Below are 18,025 nucleotides of genomic sequence, written 5' to 3' on the forward strand. Positions count from 1 at the left end.
CTCTCCTGGTCAGTCACCGACAGCTCAGATCTCATCAGTGTATACTTGAAGCTGGGGTTTTTTGTCCCAATGTGCATCACCTTACACTTGCCAACATTGAACTGCATTTGCCATTTTGTCGCCCACTCAGCCAGTTTGGAGAGATCCTGTTGGAGCTCCTCACAATCCGTTTTGGATTTCACTACCCAAAAGAGTTTGGTAACATCTGCAAATTTGGCCACCTCGCTGCTTACCCCTGCTTCTAGATCATTTATGAATAAATTAAAAAGCACCGGTCCCAGTACAGATCCCTGGGGGACCCCACTTCTTACTTCCCTCTATTGTGAAAACTCTCCATTTATCCCTACCCTCTGTTTCCTGTCTTTCAGCCAGTGAGCAATCCACACATGTACTTGTCCCCTTATCCCATGACTGCTAAGTTTCCTCAGGAGTCGTTGATGATGAGGAACTTTGACAAAAGCTTTTTGGAAGTCCAGGTATACTATGTCAACTGGATCACCTTGATCCACACACTCGTTGACACTCTCAAAGAACTCCAAAAGGTTTGTGAGGCAAGATTTCCCTTTGCGGAAGCCATGCTGGCTCACTCCCAGCAGGGCCTGTTCTTCTATGTGCCACCTCCTGCTCCAGCAGGTGCTGGAACAAGTGGAAGGTGGAGTTTTCCTGAGTATCTATATCTGTGGAGATGAGATGGTGAGGAAGGCCATGCTCACACTGCCACTCACAGAGCAAACCCCTGGACTTCTCACTCCAGTGGAAGTGAGCTGCAATCTTGCGGGCCTTGTCCACAAGTGCAGCCATTTCAGCAACAGCCCTGTTCCCTGAAGTAGACAGCCCTGTTCCCTGGACGCCTTCACCTCCTTGAAGCCAAGGGCATCCCTCACAGCCAGGTGGAGCATGTGTGCCATGCAACAGATGTTCACACAGTCAGTCACTGTCTCTACTGCTGCAGTGATCTTGGAGCCATTGTCTGTCACAATGAAGCCCCAAGTGAGGTGTGGCAGCCCGCCTATCCACTCCTCAATTTGAGGCCGTGTGCTTGACATCCTTGGTGTGCTTGACATCCAAGGTCTCCACATGCGAGATGGCCCACCTGAGCCAAAATTGTGGTGTGGGACGCTCTGGAGCTGGAGGCAGCACCAGAGGTCCTTTCTCTCTCCAGGCCCCACCAATGAGCAGTTAGGGCCAGGAAAGCAGTGTGCAATCCACTCACACTGTTCCAGAGATCAGTGTTGAAATGCATGCTGGTGCCATGGTACATGCAGCATGGCTGACATGGGTACACTGCTGTGCAATCTTCCAGAGCCAAGTTGCAGTGCCCTTGGGATCTGGAGTCTTTCCGAGGGATACTGCTATGTGAATACAGATGTGTGGGGAGGGAGAGAAAAAAGCTTCCTAAGCCCTAGCACCACTTTTCTCCTCGTGCATAGAAGGAGCCTCCCTCTTTGTGGTGCCATACTGTTACTGATTCTCTTGCTGTTTTGCTGCCACTGAGACCAGTAACTAAAGGATAGGGAGTTGATGGGAAAGCTGGCAGAGAAGGAGTGGAAGATGTTTCTGAACTCAAACAACAACTCCTGAGGGTCCAGATGTTAGGCCCTGCACTGGGGAAGGGATGCTTTTCTGAGGGCCAGTGTTCCCTCTTTCAGGAATTCTCAGATGTTGTTGACTACAACTCCCATAATCCACAAGCCAAAGTAATTACAACTGGGGATTCTGGGAGTTGTAGTCAACAACACCTGGGAATCGCTGTTAGAGGGAACACTGCTGAGGACTAAGAATTCTCTGAACCCCAGCTCAGAAAACTTTGCTGACATGCCTAATTGTTAAGATTACTCTTTTTTCTACTGCAATCACCAAGGCTCTACTATCCATGTGTAGAGCCAAAACAGGGTCTGTGAGGAGAGTGGGTTTGACCCGCTCTCCCTGCAGACGATCAGGCAGCCCTCTCTGGGTGGCCAGATTGGCCACCCAGACAATCACTGGCTCTGTCACAGAGTCAGTTGGGGTGGCGAGGTTCGGGGGCCCTCCGACGCCAGGAGGATTGTTGTAGCCACCCAGTTGGGGGGCTACTCATGAGTCGGTGCAGCACAGAGCTGCACCTCAGTGCCACACTATTCTCTAACCCACTCTTGCACCTGAAGCCGGGGTTAAGTGGTGGGCTACCCAAGACAGTTTGCCACTGCGTCACCGGTGGGAGTCACGCGGCTCCTGGCGGTTCTCATGTGCAGTGGAAACCGGGCTGGGCTCTCTTAGTCTGGTTTCCACTGCGCATGAGAATAGCCTCACTGTGTTCCCTGCTTGCTAAGAGGAATTCATAGGATCACAAGAATATTTTGCTCATGCAGCCCTGGCATAGTATTCAACTGACATAATGAGACCATCACAGAGGTTTGTCCTTCTCTCCCATTAATATCAATTGGACTTAAAGTACTTAATTTTAGAAACACTGTTCTTAATTTTTACAAATGAAATGTTAATTATGAAGAGCTGATTACTAGCTAGATTAGACTTGAAACAATATTAAGGATAGTTACTAAGATTAATTTTTTTTTAAAGACGTGGTTTGGACCCAGTTAATCATGCTCCCTAGTAATTGGCTTTCATTTGTGGAGAAGGTCACTGCTTGTTCTAATTGAAAAATCAGGGTGAAAATATCATTCTGAGACTCCCTTATCAAAGGAGAGGATTTTAAACAAAGATGTGTTGGTTTTGTGGTTCTCAGAACCTAAAACAATCTGCTCTAAATAAAATATCTCAAGTACAAGTTGTGAAACCTTCTTTTAAGTTCTCAGACATGTTGCTATTGGGGCGGGGGTGGGGGTGGGGACAAAGTTGCTTTTTGTCTAACAAAGAAATGATTTAGGGCCATATATCATGATTACTTTCAGCTATATTTTCCCTGACTAAATCATGGCACCATTCCCCCTGTTGTGAAATAAGAAACTTCCCCCTACCCCTCAATACATTTCATATCCAGGCAAAACTCTGATTTTTATCATGCAATATTCAACAGTATTCCCCCCAATGCCTGTTGGCTGAATTATATAAGAACAAAAAAGAGAGAGAGAGATTTCCAGTGACTCTGTGGCTTGTGGGTATCAAGCTTGTCTAATCAATTCCCTGGACACTCAAAAAAGGTTGTAGATCAGTGTTTCCTGTGGGAACTGATTTCCTAATGGCTGTGTTAAAAAATGATCAAAATCTTTACACTTTTCCTGGCAGAGTTTCTTTGGCGATACGGTCCTATATTTAGGACCATTTCATATACACATTACATACAGGTAAACCAGTATTTGCCATTAAATGTACACCCAACACAGTACTTCAGGCAATCACAGCTTCCCACTGTGCCTATATGATAGACATTTTTTCAAATGGATTCATTGCATTCATTTTTTAGCTACATGTGTACTATATTTTATGTGTACCTAAAAAGTGGCATGGCCCATACACGTCAATTTTAATGTTAAATGTGGTTTTAGCCTGGTCTTTTAACTTGTTTAATAAAATAGATACAATGAAAAATAAAATAATAATAATAAAAGTCAAACAAACTCAAAGACCAGGTTGTTGTGAGCCACCCCGAGTTGTAGTGTACTGGAGGAGCAGGGTATAAATGTTTTAAGTAAATAAATACACAAAGAAAGAAAGGAGCAGGAGGCTGCAAAACTAAAGTTCATTGACAAAGTTGTCTTCATTTTTCAAGTTTGCAGTCAAACATAACTGGAAAAGTTGAAAGACCACTGTTTCAAGTTGCCCACCTCCAGTATGCATAAAGTGCTATTTGAAAGCGCCCAGTTACCAAATCATGCTTTGACAGAGACTTCCTATTCAGTTCTGTACTAATGGATGTTCTTCTCTCTACAAATGTTAATTGTCTCCCATTTATTTATTTAGTTATTGAATTTTGAGTGCCTCAGCAGTTCCATATTTACCACTGATGTTTCAAGATCAGTCATGGCATGGTGTTCATATTTAGCAGTTCATCTATCAAGATGTTAAAAAATAATGCACCTTCAGACACCCACCTCCAAGGGTGGCCATTCAAAGCAGATGTACCTGGCCTGGCAGAGGATATGGGTAGCTGAAAGAGAAACAGGAGTTTGCATTTAGATGAAGAGCTGGTTTTAGGGGTTTGTGGATTCTGGAATGATATTGTTTTGAGCTATCACAGTTTGCCATGTACATGCACCTCCATTTTCATAAACCCTGCTTGTCCTGTACAGATTATTGCAAAGGCACCATAAGTCTCCAGTATTCTCCCCTTCCAAGGAATCTGGCCCTATAAAGGCTGTCCTGAACTTTCCATCACCCAGGGGACTGGGGGTGATGGGATGAAGACTATTGTCTCTGAAAACTTGTGCCACAAGATAAAACTTGTGCCACTGTTAGTTTTCACCCGAATCCAGAACTTTCCCTTCATCTTCTTATACCACATGATAATTTAATTGTGAAAGCTGCTACATCCATCAGGTAGCACTAGGCAAAAGGGTCAGGCAAAAATAAAACAGAAACTTGTGGGGCTGCAGGGGAGCTTCTGACTGACTGGCAGATGCTGTTGCAAAGACTACTGGGAAAGACAAAGCAAACAGTAGCTTTGGGCAGAACCATATGGGGTCTGGGTGGGATGGAGGTTGGACAGGTCAAAAGGGCATTGCTCTCTTCTCTGAATGCTGAGAAGAAGAGAAGCAGCAAAGGTGTGTGAGATGAAAGGATGAAGTACTCCTGGTATGTTTTTTGTATGTAAACTACCTTGAGACATATGAATTGGGTGGCATACAGATATAAATAAATGAATATAAATGAATTCACTCACACATTGTATTTCAACCGTGGCACTGTACACATTCTTTCCTCCTAAATGAATATTTATATAAAATAAAAGACAATGACCTGGGATTTACAGATGTCTTACAGAACACCCTTCTAGGGATGTGCAGAATGTTTTGTGGTCAGAATATTCTGACTCGAAATGGGCCATTTCAAGTGTTTCAAGCTTGAAACAGAACACCCTTCATATAAAGGGCCTGTTTCAAGCTTGGAACAGAACAACCTCATTCCGATTGGAATGTTTTGCCATTCTGAGTGTCATTTTGGAAGGCTGTTTTTCCCTTGCTGGTTGGTTTTCTGGCACTGGCTTCTGATTGGCTTGCAATCTCTTTGCTTCTTGGTTGGCTTGTTATCATACAAAACAAGTGTTGTCATGGGCAACTGTGTCCCCATTGGCTGCGGGGAGGCAGAAGGAAGGGAGGAACACTTTTGGAGGAAATCTCAAAATCAAAGGGACTCATTGAGGCAGAGAGAGCCCTTATGCATCTCTTGAAGAAGAGGATACATCAGGAAAGGAGGAAGGAAGGTTTCATTTTGTGGGCTTTTTTCCTTTTCTGAGTACTATTATTGCTGCTCTAACTATCTTGTTTTGCTGGATCTCAAATTGACAAAAGGCCGAACTTGAGTACCTGCCTTCCTTGAGTTGTGATTTGTTTTGTTTGTGAGATAGTGTTGTAGTGAGAAATGGGTTGTGGCAGCACCCTCCTCTAATATTTCTTGGTGATTGCTGTGATGAGTTCCATGTCTGGCCTTGAATCTAACTTGGGCTTTTCTCACTGCTCTGGTCTGCTCTGCAATCTACATTGCAAGGTGTACTCAGTCAAAATGTGACAACCTCCATCAACAGGTTGTTGTCAGACTGAGGTGATGTCTATCACCTGAACTGCTTAGAGGGAGGGTGGGAATACTTATGAAAGCTTTTAGTCGCTGGGAATCAGTGGATGACATCCTGACTAATGAAGTGCCCACACTCCATGTGGAGTGTTGGCGCTTCTGCACTGCAGACTACCAGCACTCCACTAGTCATGCAGTTGGGGTGATTTTTCATTGATTTCCCCCCAGAAGTGCTCCTTGTGACCTGTAAGGTGTCCCAGAGGGCTGCACAGCTGTCAGGGACCCACTTCCAGGTTGCAAACGGAGAGGAGATAAATGAAAATCGTCCTGCATGTGCTACCTTAGTCTGGAAGGTAGCTGCTATATACATGAAGCATCAGGATGTTGGGCACACACACACACACCCCGCCCCAGCCGGAGTTTTATACTGAGGGATAGCTTGAACTTTTTCTAGTTCTGCGGTTGTTTTTGTTTGGTTTCCTTAGATAGCCATGCTTCTTATTGTCTTCCTAATTTAAAATGTTGTTTTGGTAACCACCTCAAGCTCTTTTGGACAGGCAGAGTAAAAAATAAATAAAAATGCTAACATTGAATCAAAGCATGAATGAAATAACTTTTAGATAAAGGTTTTTCAGGACTCTAGCTTTGATACGGGTGGTAAAAAATAAACATATTGTAATGAGTATGCAGTCAAGAATGCTAGCTGGGCTATTCTTTTGTTAGACAGATAACTAGCTAATAGTTTAGGCAGACAGCAGACGTTTCTTAAGGTTGCTTTCTTTCTCTACATAGTAGGGTATGTATTTTAAAGAGCATAAACCCAGATTTTCACATACCTAACACTGTTCAAAACTGAAAAGTTTTTAAAACACTCAGTCTAAATTTCTGGCAGAACATGATGAGTTCAAGATTTGATTGTGAAATATTTTGCCAGTATAATTTAAAGCAGCTCATAAAATAACTCTAGCAAAGAATGTGGTCCTGTAACTAGGCTAACGATCAATTTTACTGCAGTTATTTCTGATTTATATCAGTTAGGATAAAGTGTGGATTTAATGTACTAAGGCTATGATCCTATGCACAGTTACTAGAGAGAGAATGAGTACCATTGAATTCAGAGACGTAGACGTCTTCATAAAATTGACTAGGAGAAGCAGGCAAGACAGAAATCCCAAGCATACTTACTTAACATTGAACTGCAAAGGATAAGTATAAGTATTTGAAGAATAGTTGGAGAGGCCCTCAAAACTGGATACACATTGAGCACACCAGAGCAGGGTTTCCTTTCCAAAAAACAAATTTAACCAGAACCAAAATCCAGATTTTCCTCATTTCTAGGTGAGTTGGCAGAAATATTCAGCAATATTAAGTAAATTAAAGTACAATTAACTACATGTACTCCCATCAACCATCAGGTGCCATATGCCACAAGATGAAGCTGTTTATTTACTCTCTATTTTCACAGACTAAGCTTTGGGCAAGTTTGGATGATTGTCCACTGCCACACATAATAATGCTGGGGATGCAGTGAGCACGTACCATATCAGTGGGAATCCTGATACTCTCTTAGCACATCCTGTAATTGCACGGGCTGATTCAGATAAACATTCCCTCATACTGAGGGGTGTTTAAAGAACATGCTGAGAGCACATTGGGACATCCAACAGTGATATCAGGGTGGATACGCTTTTGGCCCATCCCCAACATTATCATGCAGGAAATGGCAGCTGCTGCCACCTGGGATTGGGGAGGGGCAAGGATGCTAGCTGCAAAAACCACACAGTGAATATTACACATGAGTAAGCCCATGATTTCCAATGGGCCTACTCTTAGGCAAGACACTGAGTGATTTGAGCTACTCAAATCTAGCAGCAGCCAGCACCCCGCACCTGATGCCCACACACACACAAACCCCAAAAGAAAAGAAAACAGCCCATGGCTGATAAAATATAACTTCCTCCCCTGCTCTGCTACAGGAGGAAATAGCCTCCTAATCAAGGCTATTCCCTTATCTTGTTGCTATGGGCGCCATGCATCACCACCTCCCCAGATTAGGTATAAAAGGGCAAAAGAGACACAAGCACATCTGTCTCTTTTGCCATTTTATGTCTAATCCAGGGAGGCGGCGATGCAGGGTGCCCAAAGCAAGGAGGTGAGGGAATAGCCTTGATTTGCAAGCTGTTCTTTCTGGTAGCAGAGTGGGGGAGGAAGCTGCAGGAGACGGAGGAGGAAGTAGGAGGTCCCCTGCCTCCCAGTAGATCAGGGGTGGGGAACCTTGGCCTTCCAGCTGGCCAAGCTTGTCCCTCCAGCTGGCTTAGGGCCCCCAGCTAATTGTGGCCGGGGATGATGGGAGTTGTAGTTCAACAACAGCTGGAGGGCCAAGGTTCCCCACTCCTGCAGTAGATAGTCTGTCTCTTTTCTCCCCTGGCTGGATGAACACTGTAAGTGGTGTTTTGTTTTTAAAAAACTACCCACAGTGTCTTCTTTTTCTTTTCTGTCCATTTTTTGGTGGGTGGGGCACAGCCCAATCTGCCCTTACTGACTGGCCGCTATTGCCAGCGGGCGATCATCTGAACCAGCCCTTAGTATCAGCTTGTTTTTAAAAGAACACCATAGGAATTTCAATTCTATGCATTTTCTTAAGTTGTTTTGGTTGTCTGTATTCAAAATAAATAATGAAAGTTGAAATATTAAAATGTTCAATAGAAGAAGAAATAAATATTAAAACATCCACCCCCCAATCCCACCCCCAGATGTTTTTTCAGTGATCCAATAAGGACAGTCTAACTGCTTTCATCTTCTTTGTTTTTTGGAAAAAATTTGGATGAGTAAAAAGAAAACTGGAAGAATGACCCTATGCATGTTCATTTCCAGGTAGGTGGTATCCTAACATTTCCTTCTTCTAGAGCAAGGGCTCCTTACGCCAGAGGAACATTTTTTCCTCCGGAGAAAGAATACTAGGATACAAGCCATCATATACATGCTTGGACCCTGAAAGGATAAAATGTGCTGTGTAGTTTAGGTGCACTTTGGGGTAATCTTTTTCTCTTGCTCTTTTTATACACTTTCTATGGTAGCTTGATTTGTTGATAGTTTCCACATCACAGTCTCAATGCAAGGATTGAATTAAATTTCTCTGTTAGCCCACTATTCAAGGCAAAAAAGGGGGGCATATAAAAATCTGTGGAGAATTTGGACCATCCTTGACCCAAGCTCTGGTCTAATTCTTGTCTCTTTGTTTAGCATCACTTCACCTCCTTATAAAGGGAACTTGGAGAGATCATCTGTGGGTGAGACATTATGCCTCCCCAATCACTGTTGGTCAAAGACTTTTGCTTAGCCTCCCCTTCTTTCTTACCCTACAACCCTATGGCATGGATAAGGCTCATGGGAGCCAGAGTGGTGTAGTGGTTAGAGTGCTGGACTAGGACCGGGGAGATCAGAGTTCAAATCACCATTCAGCCATGATACTAGCTGGGTGACTCGGGCCAGTCACTTCTCTCTCAGCCTAACCTACTTCACAGGGTTGTTGTGAAAGAGAAACTTAAGTATGTAGTACACCGCTCTGGGCTCCTTGGAGGAAGAGCAAGATATAAAATGTAAATAATAATAATAATAAAAATAAAATAATCCTGAGTTAGCAAGTTCACAGTCAAAACACATGCCTGATTTTAAATATATATTTAGGATTAAGATACCTGGTAATCAAAAAGGGAAGGCATCAAAACAGCATTTTATTTTTATTTTTTTAAAAATCACACTATCTCACATATACATTTGGAAAAATGTAGGCGAGTCTAATGTATAGTTGATCACAAATCATGAGGTTCTTGGTGCTCTTCCAGTTGAAAGCCTTTCATGCGCCAGAAAGGGAATTAAGTTAATCTGCTAAGAGATTCAAATCTGAATTTGAGATTCAGATTTCAGAGAAAGGGAGGTTGTGGGACGATATAGATTGCCCATTCAGCTCCACAGAGGTGGGGATAGATTTCCCACCTCTAATTATAGGAACCAATGGGAGACTATTTTTGCATGCATGTGTGAGCTGAGGCACTCCTGCAAAGGCAGTGTTTATGCGAATAGAACAGGCTGTATAAAGCATGAGGTGCATATAGCTGGTTGCCTTAATGTGAACAACTGACTGATTGTAGAAGAGGTGGAAAAGTTGGAAATATTTTCCTGAATCTTCAGATGAAAGTCTTTCTGCCCCAGCAGTCATGATATTCAGAAAAGGGACATATATTGTCAGCACATTAATTAGTAAATAATGATTAACATAAGGAACAAATTTTTTTTAGCATACATGCTCTCTATGTGACAAGCAGACTGGCTTCTTGTGGCATCAGAAAGGATTTTCAATCTTAGTGGGTCAAAATTGGGATTATGATAAAATGGATTTTAATACCTAAAAATGGGGCTTGTCTGCATGCTACTCTGGGTGCAAAATGTGTGCTATGGTTGCCTGAAATGCCAATTCAATGCTAAGTTTTGTGAGGAGGAAATAAAACCAGTGTTTGCTAGTGCTACCCATCTTTAGAACTGCTTTTTTACATTTCATTTTGATTTGTAACACCATTATATTATCCAGTAACTGGCGAATTCCCATCAAGGGTCTATACACTTTAGTACAGGATAGTAGGAAATGTTGGAAGGAAACAATTTTGAAAGTGAAGTAGAAAGATAGGGTCAAGAAAAATCTGGTTACAATTATTTCGTTCAGCTTGCCTTTTCCTGGCAACTGAATACAAAAGATCCCAATTTTATGTAATCTTTGAGGTTTTTGCTGTTATTCACAGAAATTGCAACAATTTTAAAAATTAAAATTAATCCCTGATCTCTACAATGGATGCAAACCACAACCCAGTAATATAGGACATATGCAGAGCAAGGTTGACATTTGAACTTAAATGGAATTTTGTGCTTGAAACTCTATCAGTTATTCTCTCTGCAAACACAATTAGATCCTCTTGCTTTCCTAGTCTGTCTCAGAGATGAATGAGATACAAGAGCCACATGCATGTGAGAAGTATTCAGATCAGAAGAAGTATCTCTGGACAAAACAGGGGGGTCCTGATGGTAAGAACAAGAGACGAGATCCAAACAAACAGTCCAGGGAGATGTAAGAGCTGGTGCCACTATAATACCAACCACAGAGTACTTCTCTGAAGCAGAAAAATGATGAGATAACAGAGCCTCTGACTTAGCTTCAAATGTAGATGCCCAGCTCTCAGAACCAGTCAAGTTCCTGCAGGACCTAGTTCCATGCCAGGTTTTGAATCTCTCCTGGGCACACTGAGGAAGGCAGGACGAGCTGCTAGAACTCCCTACTGACTTAACCCTGCAATGACTTGGAATATCATGAGAGCAGGCACAAAGGAGAGCAAGTGTTACCAGATGTTTGAGAATTCTCTTACATGTACAAGAATTAACAACCTCTCCAAGGTCTAAGATGGTGGGGGGTTTTTGTTTGTTTGTTTTTGTTTTTTACTCTTGTATGCAAAAGAAAAAGATTCAAGATTTTTAGGGACAAACTAGACATCAGGAGGCCCAGCTTCCATTGCTCTTCAAACAAATGCTGTAAGTGTGGGTAGAGCCAGTATGTGTGTAAAGCTTTTTGAGCATCATAGCAACAGGGTAGGAGTTGCTGGTGCGCTCTCGGGATGCTGTGTGGAGTACAGCATCCTTTAAAAAAAAAAAAAAACCCAATGAAGCTATAGAATGTGAGAAGGACCGGCCTTCTCTCTTGCATACTTGTTTTCCATGTGCAGGGTTTGGTTTTAATATGGTGAAGCATTCAATCCATAAGGCAGTTTGGGCACAGAAGAGTCCAAGAAGGGAGTAGAGGACCATCTTTGCCTCCATTCCTCTCAGGGCACTTTCTTCAGTTTAAAATGTTTAATAGGCTGAACCCAGAACACTTACTTGCAAGTTTGATGCCCACCCTTTGCCTCCCAGATGGTGCTCTTTAAACAGGCTCTTGGAAGGTAAGTGACTCCCTGTGTATAGGTCAGTAAATAAACTCTCTCATTTTGTGCTGTTTAGCAAATGACTGGGCTTCCATAGATTTCACAGAAAAGGAGAAAATAAAAGGGAAGTTGGACTGAGATTTCTCATTCTGGAAACAGTTCTTGGCACATCAAGTGTGAATCAGTAATATCTGTTTTACTCCTTTCCTGTATATGTAATTAACAGATCTGACAACAAGAAAGTGGATTAGCATTCAATTGTAGGGCAATAGATTTTTTTTTCTTTTGTAAACATTCCTATTATTTTTGTACAAAGAGATGCATACAATCCTGCACGCCTTTAATCACTGAACCAAACATACTTTAATAAGCTTAGTCTGGGATGTACTTGAAGATTTTATTTACACTGGGCCAAAGACTCAGATGTGTTCCAGATTTTTATTTCCTATTGGCCTGGGATTAGTCTCAATATAAGGTCAGTGGACTGGAGTCAATGGACCCATATTTAACACATATGGGTCTTTTGAGAAAAACATATCTGACAGAGACTTAGCCCGGCTCGGCAGGGCCCCTTGTTGTGACATGAAAGGCAGTTTCAGACATTGCACAGAGCAGCCAAGCTCTACATAACCTCCCACAGGCCTATGCCCAGGTGCTCCTCCCTCCCATCCCTACATGAGTGCCCACTTCCTTTTGTAGGAAGATATGTCAAGATGAGTTGCGACATCCAAACCCACCAATCTCGGCATATCTTAGCCTACTTGCTTCAGAAAATCCAAGCCCTGAAACTCATTTGAACCTGATGGCCTTGAGCAGGGGTACACCTAATTAATGTTGGCTCCCAGGACACACACACACACACACACACACACACACACACACACCTGCTGTGAAGACCCCTGAAACCTACTTTTGAGGGACTCTTGCTGTGCAAAACCTACAATATATTTTATTTCATCCACCGTGCAGCTGACGGGAGGTTGCCGGGGGTGAGCTGAGTAGTCCGTCCCCCCCGGCAGGGGCGGTGGTAGGAGTGACCGCTGGGCCTGTCCGTTCGGCCCAGCAGCTCTTGCTAACTGTGAGGCGCATCTGCATAGTTGAGAGAGATCATCGCTAGAGGGGTTTGTGATGATCTCTCTCAACAGCACAGGTGCACCTCGCAGTTAGCAAGAGCCTCTGGGCCAAACAGATAGGCCCAGTGGTCACTCCAAGTAGGGATGTGGATGGAACCGGCTGGCCTGGTTTGGTTCAAGTCTGAACCGGACTCAAACACGAAGTTCTGTAGTTCTGCCCTACCCATTCAAAGCCTTAGTGATCTACTGGGGGCAGGCATGGATCCAGCCGAATGGCGGCCTGAATCTGGTCCCGCCTGGCCCCTCTAGCAATGTCCCGTGCACGTGATGAAACGTACATGGGGGCATGGCTCGGGTTCTGGAGAGCCCAAATGAGTTCCCTCACATCCATTTCAGGCAGCATTTGCCCAAGCCACGCCCCCGTGCACATGACATCATGTGCAAAGGGGGTGTGGCCCGGGCTTGGGATAGCTAGAGCAAGCTCTCCCCTTGCCCTTTTCAGCAGCGCTTGCAAGGGAGAGAAAGAGAAATATATGCTGTCAGGCAGCAAATGCTGCTTGAAAAGGACAGGGGACAGCTCGCTAGGGGCTCTCCGGAGCCTGGGCGTGGGCAGGGGGAATTTGCTTGGGGCTTTTCCAGAGCCTGAGCCATGCCCCTCTGTGGGCTTTGGTGGCCTTTGAACCTGTTCGCACAATGGTGGCTCTGCCCCTGACTGGAGGCTGCAGTCAGCTGTATATAATACACTTCACCTCAGCGGGGTTCAGCACAGCAACGCTTTGTAAGCCCAGGCCTTCCTGCTTGCCAGGCACCAGCAAGTCTAAGGCTCCGGGAGATCAATTAACTTGCTGCCTCATCTTGCCCAGCCTAAGCAAGGCCTCCTTTATCTGCCTTTTCCTCTGAGGAGAAAGGCAAAGAGACCAGGCCATACGCGGAGCCTAACGTTGAGACATTTTACAAGTGTGCTTTGCACTGGGACCAGCAGACGCTTGGTGGAGTGAGGAGTGGCACAGGAAAGAAATACAGATAAGCCCTCTTCTATCTATCCACTTCCTATGTTATCCTCATACTACAAATAGCGGAGCTGAGACTGTGAGAAGCTTTATTGGTTGAGCTGAGATTTACTTTGGGTACTTCCAGGCTCATAGCCTATGATCTTAATCATTACACAGCACTAGTTCTATAATAAACTACATGCAATCCTAATCATACTTACCTGGGTGTAAGCCTCATTGAACACAATCCAGATTTACTTCTGAGTAAACATGCAATGGATTGCACTGTAAGGCGGCGACAATCCATGGTACACATCCAAGTAAATGCTCATAATATTGACTGCTATCAGATTTCATGGGAATAAGTAGTGACTTGTGTTGCTGAAGCTTAAGCATGATCTGTGTTTGGGGAAATGAGATAGATTTTGATGACTACTTTTTGCCTGCTTTCTCCTTATTTCTTCTGATTTGGTACAACTTTGAACCAACCACTACATCTCGAAAGGCATAGCACAGGGTGGTGATGTCATCAGCTTGCATGCCAGAGACCTCCAAACATAGGAGGTGAGGCCTATCACAACTTGGGCCACACTGGCTCTCACTTTGTATGTGTTCTAATGCCTCCAGCTCCCAAGATATAATCTTTTTTAGGGCCAGTATCACTGGTCAGCTGCCCCCATCACTGGACAGCTAAGAGCCCTCAAAACAAAAGGCCTAGACCCTCAGACCACTGAGGCCTTTTAGCCCTTAGAGCACTGAGTCTAAATTCTGTTTGTGGGTGCTGGGTCTCTTACCTACAAATGTGAACATTTAAGTGCAATTCAAAGCAACCTTCAGAAGAACTGGCACCTCCTTAGCTTGTGAATTAAAGTGAAAGTCCATGAAGGTTCCAGAATTCAGGCCTTTGGCTTTGATAGCTTAGTTTTGTGTGAACAGGTAATAGGGGTAGCAGGGGCTTTCCCCCACAAAAAAGTGGGGGGGGGATAACTCCCCCTCAAGAGTCATGATACTAAAGAGCCATCACTATTATGGGGCACATGAACTTTTTTCTTTTATCTTATTCTGGTCTCTGTTCAAACAGATTCTGCAAGTTTTTGCAAGACCTACAAAACCTGTTTGACCAGATACTGTTGCGGGGCAATAAAAAAAGTATGCTCATCACCAACGAGAGTAGACCTTCCACTTTTCTTTTAAAAAGCTGTTGTCTGTTTTCAGCTGGTGTTTATAGCCTCCTGCTTTGATTTACCCTGCAAGTCCATGAGCTACTATTCGATGAAGGCTGTGGAAGATATTCTTGGCAGGCTGAGCCTCTTAATCTAGTTAAACGTGCCAAAGAACACTTCCATGGCCGGAGGTGCTAAAGCTTAGTGATGTGGGAGTGGGGAAGATGTGGCAGCTCAACTTTTATTATATAGGCTCCATGTTTCTGGGACTAATTACCTTAAATGAAATAAGAGGTGCTGAAAGGTCCATTGTATTTCCCAGAAAGTCAAAATGAAGATGACATACGGAAAAATATAGGATTATAACATGAGGAGAGGCAAGTCAGAGCTCCTTAATTGCCTCTATATTCCTGGGTGAGATACTTCTTTAAAAACCCCATACAAATGAGACAATCATTTTCTAGACATGGAATTGCATGCTTGCTTGCATTTTTTCTTCAAATTGTTGTCCTTGCCATTTCTGTTCACCAACAGAAACAAATCAGCTACTGAAATTAAATAACTTCAAACTGAATTTAGACTGAATTAAAAACAACAACCTAATATACAAATAGGATGAGCTGTTATAATCTTTCCTTCTCTTTTGCAACTTGATACACCTTTATTACAGAGAAAAGTACAAACAGATCTATATGGTACTTTAAAGACTAAACAACAACAACATATCCACATGACAACCTTTAAATCGGTTTTATACTGGTTTAATGGTTGTTGTTTCCCTCAAAGAATCCTGGGAATTGTAGCTTGATAAAGATGCTGAGAATTCTATTATTGACTCCTATTTCCCTCAGAGAACTACAGTTCCCAGAGCTCCCAGACTAAGAATCGGTTTGGAGAAAGATCTTATAGATATTTTCCTTGAAATAAATCCCATTTAGTTTAGTGGAGTTTCTCTTCAAACAAGTGTACATAAAACTGCTGCCAAAGGCACAAAGCTGTACTAGAAATGCCCTGATGCTGCAACCCTATGCATTCTTACTTGAGAGGAGGAAGATTTGCTTCCAGGCAAATGTCCATAGGATTAGGCTGCAGTCCTGCACAATGCCTAACAGTGTACAGGAATACAGCCTGATTTATTGTAGAATGTGCTTTTGTAGACAAAAGTCTGCTTTGTCCAGTGTATCAGATTCTTTTGTCTGTTTCTCAGAACAGATTAATGTGGCTATTCTTCTGGAAAGCTTTATTTACCGTTTATTATTTTGGAAGCACACTGTAAGAATCCTGTGAAGCCCTTCAGGAGTATTCTAGCTCTTATAGAAACTCTTGCTTTTGTTCCTTCATTACATACAGAACAGAACTCTTAAGAAAGCAGCAATAGAAGAGAGAAGCCCTTCCTTTCCTTAGGTGTTTTTTTTTAAAAGGCATTGCCAATTTCCTCTGCATAAGGCAATAGCAACTGAGGTAACAGGTTACTCATTTGCAACCGCAGCGCACAGGAGGCATGCACAGAGAGCTATATTCCTTCACCATCTCCGAAGCGATGTTCGGAAAGTGACAACGTGCGAGGGTTGACTGTGGTAGGAAGGGAAACATCTTGTTTATGAATGTCAGCCAACAATTAGCATTGTTTAAAGGACCGAGACCGCAACTGCTGTTTTTAGTTAGCCTTGAAAACCTCACTTCTTTCTTGTGGCCACTTTTGAAGAGGCAAAGTAGACAGTGAGACTCTGAAACCAGTTCATAAATAGTTGATTTCATATTTTAAAATTTTGCCCAAACTGTCACCCACTTCCCTTCCCCCCTCATGTGGATCGCAGATGGCAAAGAGCTAATTTGTTACTGTTTGATAACTGCTTTTATGTATCAAAGCTCTTATTTACTACTCCGTGGGGGGAAATGACAGACTAAAAGCTATTATGTGTTCTCTCTCTCTCTCTCTCTCCCCCTCCCCCTCCCCTCCCCACACTTTAGCCACTGTGCTCCTTGGCTCCCCCCCATCCTCCGACATGTTTTTTTAAAAAATTGAAATATGGTATTGTGAATCTTTTACATATGCAATTAACTCCTCCCCCCCTTTTGGTTTTCAAGAATGCATCTGGTAGAACAGCTCAGCTGTAATCTTTCATGATTGTTTATTATGGTCCATGATAAGGAATAATATGATGAGGTGTCTCTCAATAACAATGTACTACATTTCACTCTGAAAAGACATGAATTGTGACTTTGTTTTCCAGCAGGACTATGCCAATATTGCAGACCAAATGGATACAGTAACTTCCAAAACAATTGAGTCTGCAAAAGAAAGAACCTCGTAGCTCCACCCAAGTCTAGTTGCAAAGGTTTATGGCCAGCCCTGATTACTGACCTCAAAGACCAAACTACACATTACTTTAAGCCTGTCATTAAGAGACAGGTTTAAATCAGGATGTAAACAGGAAGTCAACACCTTAAAAAGAACAGGGAATAATCCTGATCTGGAAAGTAACTGAAGTAATATGGATAGGAACATAGGAAACTGCCATATACTGAGTCAGACCATTGGTCTATCCAGCTCAGTATTGTCTTCACAGACTGGCAGTAGCTTCTCCAAAGTTGCAGGCAGAAGTGGCTCTCAGCCCTGTCTTGGAGATCCCAGGGATGGAACTTGGAACCTTCTACATGCAAGCAGGCAGGTGTTCTTCCCAGAGCGGCTCCATCCCCTGAGGGGAATATGTTACAGTGTTCACACTTCTAGTCTCCCATTCATATGCAACCAGGGTGGACGCTGCTTAGCTAAGAGGACAAGCCATGCTTGCTACCACAAGACCAGCTCTCCTCTCTTAAAAATTAGGATTGCACAATCTCCTAAGGGAGAAAGTTTGAATAAGGCCAAGGTTGAGTTCCATAAAGTTGCTGAGCTAGTACTTTGGCTTCAAAAAGGCTAATGGCTGCAGGTATAATTTCCACCTCTGGTTTTAAAAACAAAAAGTTGATAGTACTATCAACTACTCCTGATTTTTCATATTACTTCAGTAAACAGGAAGTAACTTTTTTGTTGTTGTCAAAAAGCCACCACTAGAGGACAATCTGGATCAGGATTGCAGCATATAGCTAGTGGAGGAGAGTTAACAGTTTCCCGCTGCACAACTTTCCTGACAAAAACAAACCAGTTGGCTTTTTGCTGG

General features: G+C 43.1%; 1 long non-coding RNA gene across 2 annotated transcripts in view; it reads right to left on the minus strand.

Moving 5' to 3' along the window:
* The window catches only part of LOC128340548 (uncharacterized), a 131,220-nt gene that overhangs the window by 46,485 nt on the left and 66,710 nt on the right, over positions 1-18,025 (minus strand). The gene's annotated exons all lie outside the window — the stretch shown is intronic.

This window comes from Hemicordylus capensis, chromosome 1, assembly GCF_027244095.1.
Source record: "Hemicordylus capensis ecotype Gifberg chromosome 1, rHemCap1.1.pri, whole genome shotgun sequence".
NCBI lineage: Eukaryota > Metazoa > Chordata > Lepidosauria > Squamata > Cordylidae > Hemicordylus > Hemicordylus capensis.